We start from the raw sequence: 17,409 nt of genomic DNA on the forward strand, positions 1-17,409 counted from the left end.
GGCTATGTAGCAGTGCTCAAACCTAGCAATTGGCTGCTACACCCAAGCACTGTCACAGAGGAGCAGGTCCCAGATCCAAAAGTGGCCAGTATTGAAGACAGTTGTGGAGGAGAAAGGAACACTAGCACCAGTAAAGGGATTATAAGGGAATCAGGAATGGGGAAAAGGTGACAGTGTCTCTCCGAAGGGTTGCGTCTCATCCACCTTGCCAGGGATCCCTTGCCGCCCTTTTGTCCTCCGCAGTCGGTGCTGAAATAGTTGGCGTTGCCAAACTAGGGGAGTGATGACATCACTTTCTTGGTTATGTAGCAGTGCTCAAACCTAGCAAATGGCTTCTATGCCCAAGCACTGTCACAGGGGAGCAGGTCCCAGATCCAAAAGTGGCCAGTATTGAAGACAGCTGTGGAGGAGAAAGGAACAATAGCACCAGTAAGGGGATTATAAGGGAGTCAGGAATGGGGAAAAGGTGACAGTGTCTCTTTAAACAGAGCCAGTCCGAACCTGCTTCAGGCAAGGCAAAAATGGATTGAGGCAGAATGGTTGATCTAGCAAAGTAGCAGCTTTGGCTCCTTCATCCCTTTTGCTCCCACTGATAGGGATTGCAATAGGCACAGAGAAGCCCCATCTGCATTGTCTATAATGTCATGGCCCCATCAAACATCAGCTACCTTCAATACATCCTCCCCCTTGAGATGTGACTGACAGGAGCACAGCTTTCACCAACTGCACCACAGCTTTTTTACTGCACGACAATGAAGGTTGCCATTCAGGGGCAGACTGACAACTCATGGGGCCCCCGGGCAATAAGGGATCATAGGGCCCCTGTGTCCTTGTCCAAAGTCAAAAAAGTCTATGAAAAAGGCTGCTGCAGAGAGAGCCATACAGGGGATCAGTTCCAGTATTTGCCCCCCTGCTGTGCCAATCACTCTCCCTGCCCACATCCGATTCATCCAGCTGCATGGGCCCCTCTGCTAGCCTGGGCCCCATACAGGAGGGACTGGTGGTACCCCCTTATCCACGGCCCTGCCTGCACCAACATTTGCGGCCTCGGCTTTCAATTACCAGGTCCTGGATTCCCCACCGGCATCCGGCGATCTCCGAGGATTTCCGACGGGGGAGAGACCTGTATGTAAACAGCACAGATCTCTCCCCTGTTTGCTCCTGCACACTACTTTGTATGGCTCTGCAGTGTGAAAGAACAGACACAGCAGACAGTGAAACAGCACACAGTTAACCCTTTAATTGCCCCACATGTTAACCCCTTCCTACCCAGTGGCATTAGTACAGTGCCAGTGCTTTTTTTTAGCACTGATCACTGTACTGGTGTCACTGGAGATGTCAGTGACACCAAATTAGCCCCCCACCCCCAGTGTCAGAATGCCCGCCGCAGTCCCGCTATAAGTCGCTGATCGCCAACTAGTACTAGTAAAAAAAAAAACAAATCCCAGTATCTATGCCGCCATTTGTAGACGCGATAACTTTCACGTAAACCCATTCATTTACACTTATTGGGATTTCTTTTAGCAAAGACGCGGAGCAGAATACATTTTGGCCTAAATTTATGCCGACATTTGATTTTTTAACATTTTTTTTTTACTGTACATGTTTTATAGCAAAAAGTCAAAAGTATTGTTTTTTTTTTTCAAAATTGTCGGTCTTTTTTTGTTTATAGCAAAAAAAAATCAAAAACAGAGATGATCAAATGCCACAGAAAGAAAGCTCAATTTGTGGGAAAAAAAAGGACGTAAATTTCATTGGGGTGCAGCGTTGCATGACCGCGCAATTGTCGGTATCACAGCGTTGTAACGCAAAAAATGGCCTGGTCGGAGGGGGGGATCCTCTGCAATCTGCAATCTGAGCACTGGGTGGCGCTGGCTGATTAAAGTTGGATAGATGGCATTCCCTTCAGTTTATTGCTGGAAACATCCCCGTCTACAATAGTAACGTGCGGATTTACACCCCGGCAGGGGCGGACTGACAACTCATGGGGCCCCCGGGCAATAGGGGATCATGGGGCCCCTGTGTCCTTGCCCAAACTCAAAAAAGCATATGAAAAAGGTACCAGGGGCATCTCATGGGGCCCCCTACTGACCCCAGGCCCTCAATAGGGGATCATGGGGCCCCTGTGTCCTTGCCCAAACTCAAAGCCTATGAAAAAGGTACCAGGGACATCTCATGGGGCCCCCTACTGACCCCGGGCCCTCGGGCAGTGCCAGAGTTTCCAAATGGTCAGTCCGCCCCTGCACCTCGGTCACACCAAAGCCGACTTTGAAATCGTGCGACTTACTGTGAAGTTGCACGATTTCAAAGTCGGGTGACATGCCGATTTCAGGTGCGATTTGCCAGACATCTGAGTCACTGGTCACATCAAAAATTGCGCGATTTGTGTGCAACAGGGGTGGACTGACAACTCATGGGGCCCCCGGGCAATAGGGGATCATGGGGCCCCTGTGTCCTCGCCCACACTCAAACCACACCAAAAAAAGCCCATGAAAGGTACCAGGGGCTTCTCATTTGGCCCCCTACTGACCCCGGGCCCTCGGGCAGTGCCCAAGTTTCCAAATGGTCAGTCCGCCCCTGGTGTGCAATTTCAGAAGACTTTATTGTGACTTTTTTCAACAGTTTCTTGCAATTTGCAGTGCGATTTCCATTATATTCTATGCATGTGAAATCGCAAAAAAAACTGCAGAAAAGGTAATGCGAGAACTACTTTACCCCCTCGGTCGCATCAAAGCCGACTTTGAAATTGTGCAACTTACAGATTTCAAAATCGGGTGACATGCTGATTTCGCAACAAAAGTAGCGCATGGACTACTTCAGAAATCGGTGCGTCTCTGACCAAGTTGGAACCGCACTGATATGACCGCTGTAATAGCGGACGATAGGGTGCGACTTGGCATATGATTTTCAAGTCGCAGGGCATGCAAACCGTATTCTAAGTCGCACCCGATGTGACCGAGGGCTTAGAAGACGCGCTGCAGCAAATCGCATGTTAAGGCATCGACATTCACATTCATTAGATGCGATTTCAATTCGCAAATCACCCCTGAAATTGCACCGATGTGACCGGGCTCTAACACAGATGTCTATGCAAACCGCACCATAAGTAGTGCATGCGCTACTTTAGAAATCGGTGCGGTTCCAACTTGGGCACCAGCAATGGAGCACAATTCCTCCCAATGACACCAAAGGTGGGGCACACAATTCCTCTCACTGACACCAAAGATGGAGCACAATTCCCCTCACTGACACCAAAGCTGGGCACAATTCCCCTCACTGACACCAAAGATGGGGCACAATTCTCCTCACTGACACCAAATATGGGGCAGAATTCCTATCACTGACACCAAAGCTGGGCACAATTCCCCTCACTGACACCAAAGATGGGGCACAATTCCCCTCACTGACACCAAAGATGGGGCACAATTCCCCTCACTGACACCAAAGATGGGGCAGAATTCCTCTCACTGACACCAAAGATGGGGCACAATTCCCCTCACTGACACCAAAGATGGGGCACAATTCCCCTCACTGACACCAAATATGGGGCAGAATTCCTCTCACTGACACCAAAGATGGGGCACAATTCCCCTCACTGACACCAAAGATGGGGCACAATTCCTCTCACTGACACCAAAGATGGGGCAGATTTCCCCTCACTGACACCAAAGATGGGGCAAAATTCCTCTCACTGACACCAAAGTTGGGGCACAATTCCTCTCACTGAGACCAAAGATGGGGTACAATTCCTCTCACTGACACCAAAGTTGGGGCAGAATTCCTCTCACTGACACCAAAGATAAGGCAGAATTCCTCTCACTGACACCAAAGATGGGGCAGAATTCCTCTCACTGACACCAAAGATGGGCCCAATTCCCCTCATTGACACCAAATATGAGGCACAATTCCCTTCACTGACACCAAAGATGGCGCACTATTCCTCTCACTGACACCAAAGATGGGGCACTATTCCTCTCACTGACAACAAAGATGGAGCAATATTCCTCTCACTGACACCAAATATGGGGCAATATTCCTCTCACTGACACCAAATATGGGGCAGAATTCCTCTCCCTGACACCAAAGTTGGGGAACAATTCCTCTCACTGACACCAAAGATGGGGCACAATTCCACTCACTGACACCAAAGATGGGGTAGATTTCCCATCACTGACACCAATGATGGGGCACTATTCCTCCCACTGACACCAATGATGGGGCACAATTCCTCAGTATGCAATTACCAGGGCAGAGCCTGCAGTGGGCCAGTCTGGGGATCCATGTCCCTACATCACGGAAGGCAGTGGGGCGGGCCGGGCACCGTAGTCTAGATGGTGTCTATCCTGAAATACACGACGATCCAGCAGGGGAACGGATCTCCCAACTCTGATTCAACTCTGCTACGGTATATGTAGGTGACATCATCCCTGTGTACTATATTACCTGTCTCTGCTGGGGATGCCAGGACTGGGTGGAGCCCCCCTGACCGGTTCAGTAATCACCTCTCATGACACCATAGAGTCATTATTTATGTAAGATTCAGCCAGGACAGACGGTGTAATGAGCAGCGGCTGGGTGTGACACGGCAGGTCACCGCGGTACGTGCGCAGACGGGGAAAGTGATGTCGGGACAACAGATATTTACATATAATAAAAGCCTGGCTTCCCACAATGCACTTCTGCTCTTCATATAAACAAATGGCGCAATGCAGGGCGAATGTCCCCATCCTCTCGGGTCGGATACGTCGTATCTACCAAACTATGTACACGAGCTGCAGACTCAGAGTTCACACGCAGCATGCTTCCAGTGACTCGTGCATGTACATTGACTGGTGTGGGGGGAAGAGAAGCAGCTGAGAGATGAATGATATCCGCTCTCCCCGGACCCCGCATTCACTATATCCGCTCTCCCCGGACCCCGCATTCACTATATCCGCTCTCCCCGGACCCCGCATTCACTATATCCGCTCTCCCCGGACCCCGCATTCACTATATCCGCTCTCCCCGGACCCCGCATTCACTATATCCGCTCTCCCCGGACCCCGCATTCACTATATCCGCTCTCCCCGGACCCTGCATTCCCTATATCTGCTCTCCCCGGACCCTGCATTCACTGTATCCGCTCTCCCCGGACCCTGCATTCACTATATCCGCTCTCCCCGGACCCCGCATTCACTATATCCGCTCTCCCCGGACCCCGCATTCACTATATCCGGTCTCCCCGGACCCCGCATTCACTATATCAACTCTCCCCGGACCCTGCATTCACTATATCTGCTCTCCCCGGACCCCACATTCACTATATCCGGTCTCCCCGGACCTCGCATTCACTATATCCGGTCTCCCCGGACCCCGCATTCACTATATCCGCTCTCCCTGGACCCCGCATTCACTATATCCGCTCTCCCCGGACCCTACATTCACTATATCCGCTCTCCCCGGACCCCGCATTCACTATATCCGCTCTCCCCGGACCCCGCATTCACTATATCAACTCTCCCCGGACCCCGCATTCACTATATCAACTCTTCCCGGACCCCGCATTCACTATATCCGCTCTCCCCGGACCCCGCATTCACTATATCCGCTCTCCCCGGACCCCGCATTCACTATATCCGCTCTCCCCGGACCCATCATGCACTATATCTGCTCTCCTCGGACCCCGCATTCACTATATCTGCTCTCCTCGGACCCTGCATTCACTATATCCGGTCTCCCCCGGACCCCGCATTCACTATATCCGCTCTCCCCGGACCCCGCATTCACTATATCCGCTCTCCCCGAACCCGCATTCACTATATCCGGTCTCCCCGGACCCCGCATTCACTATATCCGCTCTCCCCGGACCCCGCATTCACTATATCCGCTCTCCCCGGACCCCGCATTCACTATATCCGCTCTCCCCGGACCCTGCATTCACTATATCCGCTCTCCCCGGACCCCGCATTCACTATATCAACTCTCCCCGGACCCCGCATTCACTATATCAACTCTTCCCGGACCCCGCATTCACTATATCCGCTCTCCCCGGACCCCGCATTCACTATATCCGCTCTCCCCGGACCCCGCATTCACTATATCCGCTCTCCCCGGACCCATCATGCACTATATCCGCTCTCCCCGAACCCGCATTCACTATATCCGGTCTCCCCAGACTCCACATTCACTATATCCGGTCTCCCCGGACCCCGCATTCACTAAATCCGCTCTCCCCGGACTTCGCATTCACTATATCCGGTCTCCCCGGACCCCGCATTCACTATATCCGGTCTCCCCGGACCCCGCATTCACTATATCCACTCTCCCCGGACCCTGCATTCACTATGTCCGGTCTCCCCCAGACCCTGCATTCACTATATCTGCTCTCCCCGGATTCTGCATTCACTATATCTGGTCTCCCACAGTACACAGAACATGGAAATGCAGTTATTTTAGTAAATATAAACTGCTGAATACCTTTTCTCATCAGCAGTATATAGCAGTCTTGTGACTTCTATCAGTGTCCAGCTGAGCACTGGTTACTCTTGTAGGAGTTTTTCACTTTGCTCTAGGAGGATGCAGGACCCTTGAACTCTGTCTCCACAGTGCTGACTGGCCCTGTGCTAATCACATGCACTCTCCCAAGAAGAAAAAGACCTCTCTACCAATACACACTAAACTGAGCATTTGCATAATGGCTACGGTTCAGTCTGTCTTTTCAGGAGATAAGACGTGGACATTTGAACAAGAGGAGGATCAGAGAAGACAGGATCAAACAGCCTTTTTACACAATGCAGAAGATTAACCCCTTAGGTCCCCTTAGGTCCCTCTCATCAGCTGTCAGTGGGGAACCCATAATAAAGAACTGCAGGCAAATAAAACTTGAGAAAAAAGAAAAAAACAGCGTGAGGGCCCCCCCCTCCTCCAATCCATACCAGGCCCTTCGAGTCTAAGGTGTGGTATGGATTTTCAGGGGAACCCCACGCCACAATTTAAAAATAAAATGGCGTAGGGGTCCCACCAATATCCATACCAGACTCTTATACGAGCATGCAGCCTGACAGGCCAGAAAAAGGGCCCCTCCTGAACCATACCAGGCCACATGTCCTCATTGATCAGTCACTGTACAGCCTGCCCCTGGGCTGATTTCTCCTCTTCAATGGAGAAAAAGATTGCATACCTACAAGACACATCACATAATACATTGTATCTGTAGCGCCCTCTAGGTTAGCTAGATAGGAGTCAGAGGCTTGCTAGAAGCCCGGGATGAGTCAGCCTGGGAATGAGGTAGTAAGGTCATCTCAGGACAGGCTGGGAGGCTTTACAGCAGCCTTTCTCAACCTTTTCAATGCAGAGGAACAATTGACGTAACTGTCCGGTCTCAGGGAACCCCGGCTAAAAATGACTTTACCTACAATTCATGATATATTATTGTGATGGTCGGTGGGAAGAATATCCTCACACTTGGCCATTGGGAAGAATTACCGCCTTACAGATTGCTAAAAAGATCAGTGGTGTCAGTTGGAACTTACCTGAGAGGCAAAAATTGCTCAAGGAACCCCTGGCAACCTCTGGAGGAACCCTAGGGTTCCATGGAACCCTGGTTGAGAAACCTTGCTCTACAGGTCAGGGTCCTCCCACCCTTCTAGAAATGGCAGGAACTTTCTAGAAGAGGGGCGGAGGAGGGGAGGAGGCCCAGATTAAGGGAACTTGGCCAATCTCCAGGCATGGTGACCAAGCACAACCCTTAAATATGGAAGACCCTGAGCAGCAGGGGAGTTGGATGGAAGATGGACTTAGGAAAGGTGCTGGAGTGTGGAGCCTGGGAGGGGGCCCTAGGGAGGGGAGCCTACCTACAGGCTGGTGCTGGATGGAAGGATCTCCACTGTACCACAAGTCTCCAAGGGAGGTCAACCTGTCAGCAGGGAAGGAACCACCCCAGCAAAAGGCCAGAAAGCAGCTACAACCCACCAAGCAGGTGGGTGAGTACTCCTACACCCCCTGGGCCAGATAAAGGGAGAGGGCGGTCGGGTGCAAGACCCAACTCATCCAGGCAGGGGCGGACTGACAATTCATGGAGCCCCCGGGCAATAGAGGATCATGGGGCCCCTGTGTCCTTGCCCAAACTCAAAAAAGCCTATGAAAAAGGTACCAGGGGTATCTCATGGGGTCCTCTACTGACCCCGGGCCCTCGGGCAGTGCCCGAGTTTCCAAATGATCAGTCCGCCTTGCATCCAGGACTACTTCATTGTCAGCTCTTGGAATCCCTTGCCCAGGGATCCCCTCAGTGCAGCCGGTGAAAAAGGAAGGATTAGTCCAGGGTCTGAGGAGGTACACCAAGTGGACATCAGTGCTCCTTGACCACTCCTGTCCGGCCCATGTATATAAACGGCCAGACGGGACCAGTCCAGGGGTGGGTGGCCATTTATAAACGTCTTCCCCTTTCCCTGCTTGTGCGCGCTCCCTGGGAGCGCGCAGCACCGAGATCTGGTGCCGATCACCAATTGTTGTATGAGACCTTTGTGTGAGGTCCCGATCACGTGATCACTGATTGGCCAATCAGTGATCACATGAAGAGTAGTAAGCAAGTTGTCACTTCTGACATCATTGCTTACTACGTGTGAAATCTGTGAATGATCACAGAGATCACATGGTACAGGGCTATTCACAACAGCCTTGTACCATGTGACAAGCTGTGACCAATCACAGCTCTCACAGTATTTCTCAATGGCTGCAAGAATGCAGCCAGAGAGAAGGAGAAATGATTGTTTTTACAGCCTTTATGGGTGTAAAAGCAATCAGTGTAAAAACTTTTCATCACCCCCCACAAGTAGTAGGGTGTCACTATGGTAACACTGTACTGCTAGGGTGACGGTATGTAAAAAAAAAAACCCAAAAAAATAATAATATTAAAAAATAAAATATACATTTTAAAAAATTTAGAAAAATTATAATTTTTGGTTATCAACTAATGTGGTCTTTTTTTTTTACTAAAAACATAACTGAATAAATTTTGGCCAAGATTTATGAAGAAAGATTATTTATTTGCAAAATTTTATAAGAAAAACACCAAGGAATCTATAGTTGCTGGGGGTCTATTGTTGCTGGGGTGGTATTTTGTTTTGGGGACCAATTGTTGCTGGAGGAATCTATTGTTGCTGGAGAGTCTGTTGATGCTGGCTGCTGAGAGATCTGCTGTATCTGCTGGGGGTCTATTGTTGCTGGGGTGGTATTTTGTTTTGGGGATGAATTGTTGCTGGAGGAATCTATAGTTGCTGGGGGTCTATTGTTGCTGGGGTGGTATTTTGATTTGGGGACCAATTGTTGCTGGAGGAATCTATAGTTGCTGGGGGTCTATTGTTGCTGGGTGGTATTTTGTTTTGGGGACCAATTGTTGCTGGAGGAATCTATAGTTGCTGGGGGTCTATTGTTGCTGGGGTGGTATTTTGTTTTGGGGACCAATTGTTGCTGGAGGAATCTATAGTTGCTGGGGGTCTATTGTTGCTGGGGTGGTATTTTGTTTTGGGGACCAATTGTTGCTGGAGGAATCTATAGTTGCTGGGGGGTCTGTTGTTGCTGGGGTGGTATTTTGTTTTGGGGACCAATTGTTACTGGAGAATTCTATAGTTGCTGGGGGTCTATTGTTGCTGGGGTGGTATTTTGTTTTGGGGACCAATTGTTGCTGGAGGAATCTATAGTTGCTGGGGGTCTATTGTTGCTGGGTTGGTATTTTGTTTTGGGGACCAATTGTTACTGGAGAATTCTATAGTTGCTGGGGGTCTATTGTTGCTGGGGTGGTATTTTGTTTTGGGGACCAATTGTTGCTGGAGGAATCTATAGTTGCTGGGGGGTCTGTTGTTGCTGGGTTGGTATTTTGTTTTGGGGACCAATTGTTACTGGAGAATTCTATAGTTGCTGGGGGTCTATTGTTGCTGGGGTGGTATTTTGTTTTGGGGACCAATTGTTGCTGGAGGAATCTATAGTTGCTGGGGGTCTATTGTTGCTGGGGTGGTATTTTGTTTTGGGGACCGATTGTTGCTGGAGGAATCTATAGTTGCTGGGGGTCTATTGTTGCTGGGGTGGTATTTTGTTTTGGGGACCAATTGTTGCTGGAGGAATCTATAGTTGCTGGGGGTCTATTGTTGCTGGGGTGGTATTTTGTTTTGGGGACCGATTGTTGCTGGAGGAATCTATAGTTGCTGGGGGTCTGTTGTTGCTGGGGTGGTATTTTGTTTTGGGGACCGATTGTTGCTGGAGGAATCTATAGTTGCTGGGGGTCTGTTGTTGCTGGGGTGGTATTTTGTTTTGGGGACCAATTGTTGCTGGAGGGGGGTGTCTATTGCTGCTGGCTGTGGGGGATCTATTTTTCTGCTTTTCTTGTTATCATTAAAGTGGTTCTAAAGGCACAAGGTTTTTTTGCCTTCATGCATTCAATGCAGGAAGGTAAAAAACCTGTGTGCAGCAGCCAAGTGACGGTGAACCAAGTGACGGTGAACCAAGTGACGGTGCTCGGAGGTGGAACCAAGTGACGGTGCTCGGAGGTGGGTATGGGGTGGAACCAAGTGATGGTGCTCGGAGGTGGGTATGGAGTGGAACCAAGTGACGGTGCTCGGAGGTGGGTATGGGGTGGAACCAAGTGATGGTGCTCGGTGGTGGAACCAAGTGATGGTGCTCGGAGGTGGGTATGGGGTGGAACCAAGTGATGGTGCTCAGAGGTGGGTATGGGGTGGAACCAAGTGATGGTGCTCGGAGGTGGAACCAAGTGACGGTGCTCGGAGTTGGGTATGGGGTGGAACCAAGTAATGGTGCTCGGAGGTGGGTATGGGGTGGAACCAAGTGATGGTGCTCGGAGGTGGGTATGGGGTGGAACCAAGTGATGGTGCTCGGAGGTGGGTATGGGGTGGAACCAAGTGATGGTGCTCGGAGGTGGGTATGGGGTGGAACCAAGTGATGGTGCTCGGAGGTGGGTATGGGGTGGAACCAAGTGACGGTGCTCGGAGGTGGGTATGGGGTGGAACCAAGTGATGGTGCTCGGAGGTGGGTATGGGGTGGAACCAAGTGATGGTGCTCGGAGGTGGGTAGCAGGTGGACCCAAATGACGATGCTCTGAGGTGGGTAAGGGGTGGAAGGGGGTCATATGCCATACTCCCATGCATGTGCGGCTCCGGGGAGCGCGCAGTGCGGCAATTGGTGGTCCGCTGTGTCCCTTGGAAATAGAGGATCACCGACCAACGGAAAAAGCCGAAGATGTCGGCTCGGTCATGTGATCAGCTGTGTCCAATCACAGTTGATCGCGTGTAAATAGGGATATGCCGGTTACCTGCATTTCTCTCCCCACGAGCTGTCACGCTGACAGAGGAGAGCCGGTTCTCGGCATTCTTCGGAGGGGACATCTACACTGATCATCGGGGCTCTGACGATCAGTGTAGCCCCAGCAGTGCCACCTGTCAGTGTCCATCAGTGCCAGCTGTTAGTGCTCATCAATGCCACATATCAGTGCCCATCTAAACTGCCTTTCAGTGCCACCTATCAATGCCAGTCAGTGCCGCCTATCAGTGTGCATCAGTGCAGCCTAACAGTGCCCATCAGTGATGCCTGTCAATGCCCATCAGTGCCACCACATCAGTGTCCATCAGTGCAGCCTATCAGTGCCCATCACTGCAGCCTCATTAGCGCACATCAGTGAAGGAGAAAAATCACTTATTTACAAAATTTTATAACAAAAATAAAAATCCCCGAGGTGATTAAATACCACCAAAAGAAAGCTCTATCTGTCTCAAAAAAATGATAAAAATGTCATATGGGTACAGTGTTGCATGACTGCGCAATTGTCATTCAAAGTGCGACAGTGCTGAAAGCTGGAAGCTGGCCTGGGCAGGAAGGGGGGGAAAGTGCCCGGTAGGCAGGAAGGGGGTAGAAGTGCCCGGTAGGCAGGAAGGGGGTAGAAGTGCCCTGTAGGCAGGAAGGGGGTAGAAGTGCCCGGTAGGCAGGAAGGGGGTAGAAGTGTCCTGTAGGCAGGAAGGGGGTAGAAGTGTCCTGTAGGCAGGAAGGGGGTAGAAGTGTCCTGTAGGCAGGAAGGGGGTAGAAGTGCCCGGTGGGCAGGAAGGGGGTAGAAGTGTCCTGTAGGCAGGAAGGGGGTAGAAGTGCCCGGTAGGCAGGAAGGGGGTAGAAGTGTCCTGTAGGCAGGAAGGGGGTAGAAGTGCCCGGTAGGCAGGGAGGGGGTAGAAGTGCCCTGTAGGCAGGAAGGGGGTAGAAGTGCCCGGTAGGCAGGAAGGGGGTAGAAGTGTCCTGTAGGCAGGAAGGGGGTAGAAGTGCCCTGTAGGCAGGAAGGGGGTAGAAGTGCCCGGTAGGCAGGAAGGGGGTAGAAGTGCCCTGTAGGCAGGAAGGGGGTAGAAGTGCCCGATAGGCAGGAAGGGGGTAGAAGTGTCCTGTAGGCAGGGAGGGGGTAGAAGTGCCCTGTAGGCAGGAAGGGGGTAGAAGTGCCCTGTAGGCAGGAAGAGGGTAGAAGCGCCCGGTAGGCAGGAAGGGGGTAGAAGCGCCCTGTAGGCAGGAAGGGGGTAGAAGTGCCCTGTAGGCAGGAAGGGGGTAGAAGTGTCCTGTAGGCAGGAAGGGGGTAGAAGCGCCCTGTAGGCAGGAAGGGGGTAGAAGTGCCCTGTAGGCAGGAAGGGGGTAGAAGTGCCTGGTGGGCAGGAAGGGGGTAGAAGTGCCCTGTAGGCAGGAAGGGGGTAGAAGTGTCCTGTAGGCAGGAAGGGGGTAGAAGTGCCCGGTGGGCAGGAAGGGGGTAGAAGTGTCCTGTAGGCAGGAAGGGGGTAGAAGTGTCCTGTAGGCAGGAAGGGGGTAGAAGTGCCCGGTGGGCAGGAAGGGGGTAGAAGTGCCCTGTAGGCAGGAAGGGGGTAGAAGTGCCCGGTGGGCAGGAAAGGGGTAGAAGTGCCCTGTAGGCAGGAAGGGGGTAGAAGTGTCCTGTAGGCAGGAAGGGGGTAGAAGTGTCCTGTAGGCAGGAAGGGGGTAGAAGTGTCCTGTAGGCAGGAAGGGGGTAGAAGTGCCCGGTAGGCGAGGGGTTAATATTGGTGCTGGTGGCATCTCATGGGACTGATTTTTGCAAATGAATAGAAATGTATCAGTTTTATGTTTTGTTGATTTAATATTTTCTGCTGTTTTAAAATTTTATTTATTTATTTATTTGGGGGGGGGGGGGGGCAAGTAGCTGGTCCTGCCTAGCGTGCAAAATAGCTGGCTGGCGGAGAAGGGGTTACTGATGACTTTTAGTGCCAGTTGGCGCGGGTTGGTGCTGTTGACTCTGGTGGGAGGTAAATACTGAGCCCGGTGGGCAGGAAGGGGGTAGAAGTGTCCTGTAGGCAGGAAGGGGGTAGAAGTGCCCGGTAGGCAGGAAGGGGGTAGAAGTGTCCTGTAGGCAGGAAGGGGGTAGAAGTGCCCGGTAGGCAGGGAGGGGGTAGAAGTGCCCTGTAGGCAGGAAGGGGGTAGAAGTGCCCGGTAGGCAGGAAGGGGGTAGAAGTGTCCTGTAGGCAGGAAGGGGGTAGAAGTGCCCTGTAGGCAGGAAGGGGGTAGAAGTGCCCGGTAGGCAGGAAGGGGGTAGAAGTGCCCTGTAGGCAGGAAGGGGGTAGAAGTGCCCGGTAGGCAGGAAGGGGGTAGAAGTGTCCTGTAGGCAGGGAGGGGGTAGAAGTGCCCTGTAGGCAGGAAGGGGGTAGAAGTGCCCTGTAGGCAGGAAGGGGGTAGAAGCGCCCGGTAGGCAGGAAGGGGGTAGAAGCGCCATGTAGGCAGGGAGGGGGTAGAAGTGCCCTGTAGGCAGGAAGGGGGTAGAAGTGCCCGGTAGGCAGGAAGGGGGTAGAAGTGTCCTGTAGGCAGGAAGGGGGTAGAAGTGCCCTGTAGGCAGGAAGGGGGTAGAAGTGCCCGGTAGGCAGGAAGGGGGTAGAAGTGCCCTGTAGGCAGGAAGGGGGTAGAAGTGCCCGGTAGGCAGGAAGGGGGTAGAAGTGTCCTGTAGGCAGGGAGGGGGTAGAAGTGCCCTGTAGGCAGGAAGGGGGTAGAAGTGCCCTGTAGGCAGGAAGAGGGTAGAAGCGCCCGGTAGGCAGGAAGGGGGTAGAAGCGCCATGTAGGCAGGAAGGGGGTAGAAGTGCCCTGTAGGCAGGAAGGGGGTAGAAGTGTCCTGTAGGCAGGAAGGGGGTAGAAGTGCCCTGTAGGCAGGAAGGGGGTAGAAGTGCCCGGTAGGCAGGAAGGGGGTAGAAGTGTCCTGTAGGCAGGAAGGGGGTAGAAGTGCCCTGTAGGCAGGAAGGGGGTAGAAGTGCCCGGTAGGCAGGAAGGGGGTAGAAGTGCCCTGTAGGCAGGAAGGGGGTAGAAGTGCCCGGTAGGCAGGAAGGGGGTAGAAGTGTCCTGTAGGCAGGGAGGGGGTAGAAGTGCCCTGTAGGCAGGAAGGGGGTAGAAGTGCCCTGTAGGCAGGAAGAGGGTAGAAGCGCCCGGTAGGCAGGAAGGGGGTAGAAGCGCCCTGTAGGCAGGAAGGGGGTAGAAGCGCCCTGTAGGCAGGAAGGGGGTAGAAGTGTCCTGTAGGCAGGAAGGGGGTAGAAGCGCCCTGTAGGCAGGAAGGGGGTAGAAGTGCCCTGTAGGCAGGAAGGGGGTAGAAGTGCCCGGTGGGCAGGAAGGGGGTAGAAGTGCCCGGTGGGCAGGAAGGGGGTAGAAGTGTCCTGTAGGCAGGAAGGGGGTAGAAGTGCCCGGTGGGCAGGAAGGGGGTAGAAGTGTCCTGTAGGCAGGAAGGGGGTAGAAGTGCCCTGTAGGCAGGAAGGGGGTAGAAGTGCCCGGTGGGCAGGAAGGGGGTAGAAGTGTCCTGTAGGCAGGAAGGGGGTAGAAGTGTCCTGTAGGCAGGAAGGGGGTAGAAGTGCCCGGTGGGCAGGAAGGGGGTAGAAGTGCCCTGTAGGCAGGAAGGGGGTAGAAGTGCCCGGTGGGCAGGAAGGGGGTAGAAGTGCCCTGTAGGCAGGAAGGGGGTAGAAGTGTCCTGTAGGCAGGAAGGGGGTAGAAGTGTCCTGTAGGCAGGAAGGGGGTAGAAGTGTCCTGTAGGCAGGGAGGGGGTAGAAGTGCCCGGTAGGCGAGGGGTTAATATTGGTGCTGGTGGCATCTCATGGGACTGATTTTTGCAAATGAATAGAAATGTATCAGTTTTATGTTTTGTTGATTTAATATTTTCTGCTGTTTTAAAATTTTATTTATTTATTTATTTGGGGGGGGGGGGGGGGGGGCAAGTAGCTGGTCCTGCCTAGCGTGCAAAATAGCTGGCTGGCGGAGAAGGGGTTACTGATGACTTTTAGTGCCAGTTGGCGCGGGTTGGTGTTGTTGACTCTGGTGGGAGGTAAATACTGAGCCCGGTGGGCAGGAAGGGGGTAGAAGTGTCCTGTAGGCAGGAAGGGGGTAGAAGTGCCCGGTAGGGAGGAAGGGGGTAGAAGTGCCCTGTAGGCAGGAAGGGGGTAGAAGTGTCCTGTAGGCAGGAAGGGGGTAGAAGTGCCCTGTAGGCAGGAAGGGGGTAGAAGTGCCCTGTAGGCAGGAAGGGGGTAGAAGTGCCCTGTAGGCAGGAAGGGGGTAGAAGTGCCCGGTGGGCAGGAAGGGGGTAGAAGTGTCCTGTAGGCAGGAAGGGGGTAGAAGTGCCCGGTAGGCAGGAAGGGGGTAGAAGTGCCCGGTAGGCGAGGGGTTAATATTGGTGCTGGTGGCATCTCATGGGACTGATTTTTGCAAATGAATAGAAATGTATCAGTTTTATGTTTTGTTGATTTAATATTTTCTGCTGTTTTAAAATTGTATTTATTTATTTATTTGGGGGGGGGGGGGGCAAGTAGCTGGTCCTGCCTAGCGTGCAAAATAGCTGGCTGGCGGAGAAGGGGTTACTGATGACTTTCAGTGCCAGTTGGCGCGGGTTGGTGCTGTTGACTCTGGTGGGAGGTAAATACTGAGCCGGCGACATTCCTGGGCGTCCATCCTGTGAAATCCCCGGAGAGCGGAGACAACGCCCACATACGGACACACAAGAGGTGTCACCCTCCAAGCTGGCCGTGCCGGGCTTCTCACAATGTGCATTAGAAGCTGCAGCAAGTCAGGTAGAGCTCCGCCTCATTTCCTGGCTGGAAGACGTCCAGCATCATCTAACACTTTCCCTTAACAGCCTGAGTGTCCCTGGCCCTGCCCCTTTCATTCATTGGATTTCAATTCTGTCAATCATGGCTCAGCATTACATGTGAGTGTCTAGGAACGCCCACTCCTCCATCAAGGCATTTCCATATTTGCACGGCTCCTCCCTGCCGGCCCCACCCATCAGCCAGGATCTGACTGCATTGCATAGAGAAGCACAGGGGCCCAGTAATGATGTCACTGGGTGCAAAATCGAGTATGTAATAAAAAAAGAAAGATAAATCTTTACCATGAGGGGGGTATGAGGGGGAAACTCGGAGTAAACAGGTTTTCTCTGCTGTAGATCAGGAGCACTTTCAGATCTTGTGCCTGCCCCAGGCTGTGACTGAGCAGTGAGGGAAGAAGCAGCAAATCAGATCTGAGCCAATGACTGCCGATCGATCAGACCTCATTCAATGGCTGCCAATCAATGAGACCTCATACAATGGCTTCAGATCGATCAATCCTCATACAATAGCTGCAGATCGAACAGTCCTCATACAATAGCTGCAGATCGATCAGTCCTCATACAATAGCTGCAGATCGAACAGTCCTCATACAATGGCTGCAGATCGATCAGTCCTTATATAATGGCTGCCGATCAATGAGACCTCATACAATGTCTGCAGATCGATCAGTCCTCATACAATGGCTGCAGATCGATCAGTCCTCATACAATGGCTGCAGATCGATCAGTCCTCATACAATGGCTGCAGATCGATCAGTCCTCATACAATGGCTGCAGATCGATCAGTCCTCATACAATAGCTGCAGATCGATCAGTCCCCATACAATGATCGCAGACCAATCAGACCTCATACAATGGCTGCAGATCGATCAGTCCTCATACAATGGCTGCAGATCGATCAGTCCTCATGCAATAGCTGAAGATCGAACAGTCCTCATACAATGGCTGCAGATCGATCAGTCCTCATACAATGGCTGCAGATCGATCAGTCCTCATACAATAGCTGCAGATCGATCAGTCCTCATGCAATGGCTGCAGATCGATAAGTCCTCATGCAATGGCTGCAGATCGATCAGTCCTCATACAATAGCTGCAGATCGATCAGTCCTCATACAATAGCTGCAGATCGAACAGACCTCATACAATAACTGCAGATCAATAAGTCCTCGTACAATAGCTGCAGATCGATCAGTCCTCATACAATAGCTGCAGATCAATAAGTCCTCATACAACAGCTGCAGATCGATCAGTCCTCATACAATAGCTGCAGATCGATCAGTCCTCATACAATAGCTGCAGAT

At 52.1% G+C, this 17,409-nt stretch overlaps 1 protein-coding gene across 2 annotated transcripts in view; it reads right to left on the minus strand.

Annotated features, from left to right (window-relative positions):
- The window catches only part of EPPK1 (epiplakin 1), a 72,027-nt gene that overhangs the window by 22,611 nt on the left and 32,007 nt on the right, over positions 1–17,409 (minus strand). The window lies entirely within an intron of this gene.

The sequence above is a fragment of the Staurois parvus genome, unplaced genomic scaffold, assembly GCF_062004578.1.
Source record: "Staurois parvus isolate SC_StPar_1 unplaced genomic scaffold, SC_StPar_1.0 ptg001736l, whole genome shotgun sequence".
NCBI lineage: Eukaryota > Metazoa > Chordata > Amphibia > Anura > Ranidae > Staurois > Staurois parvus.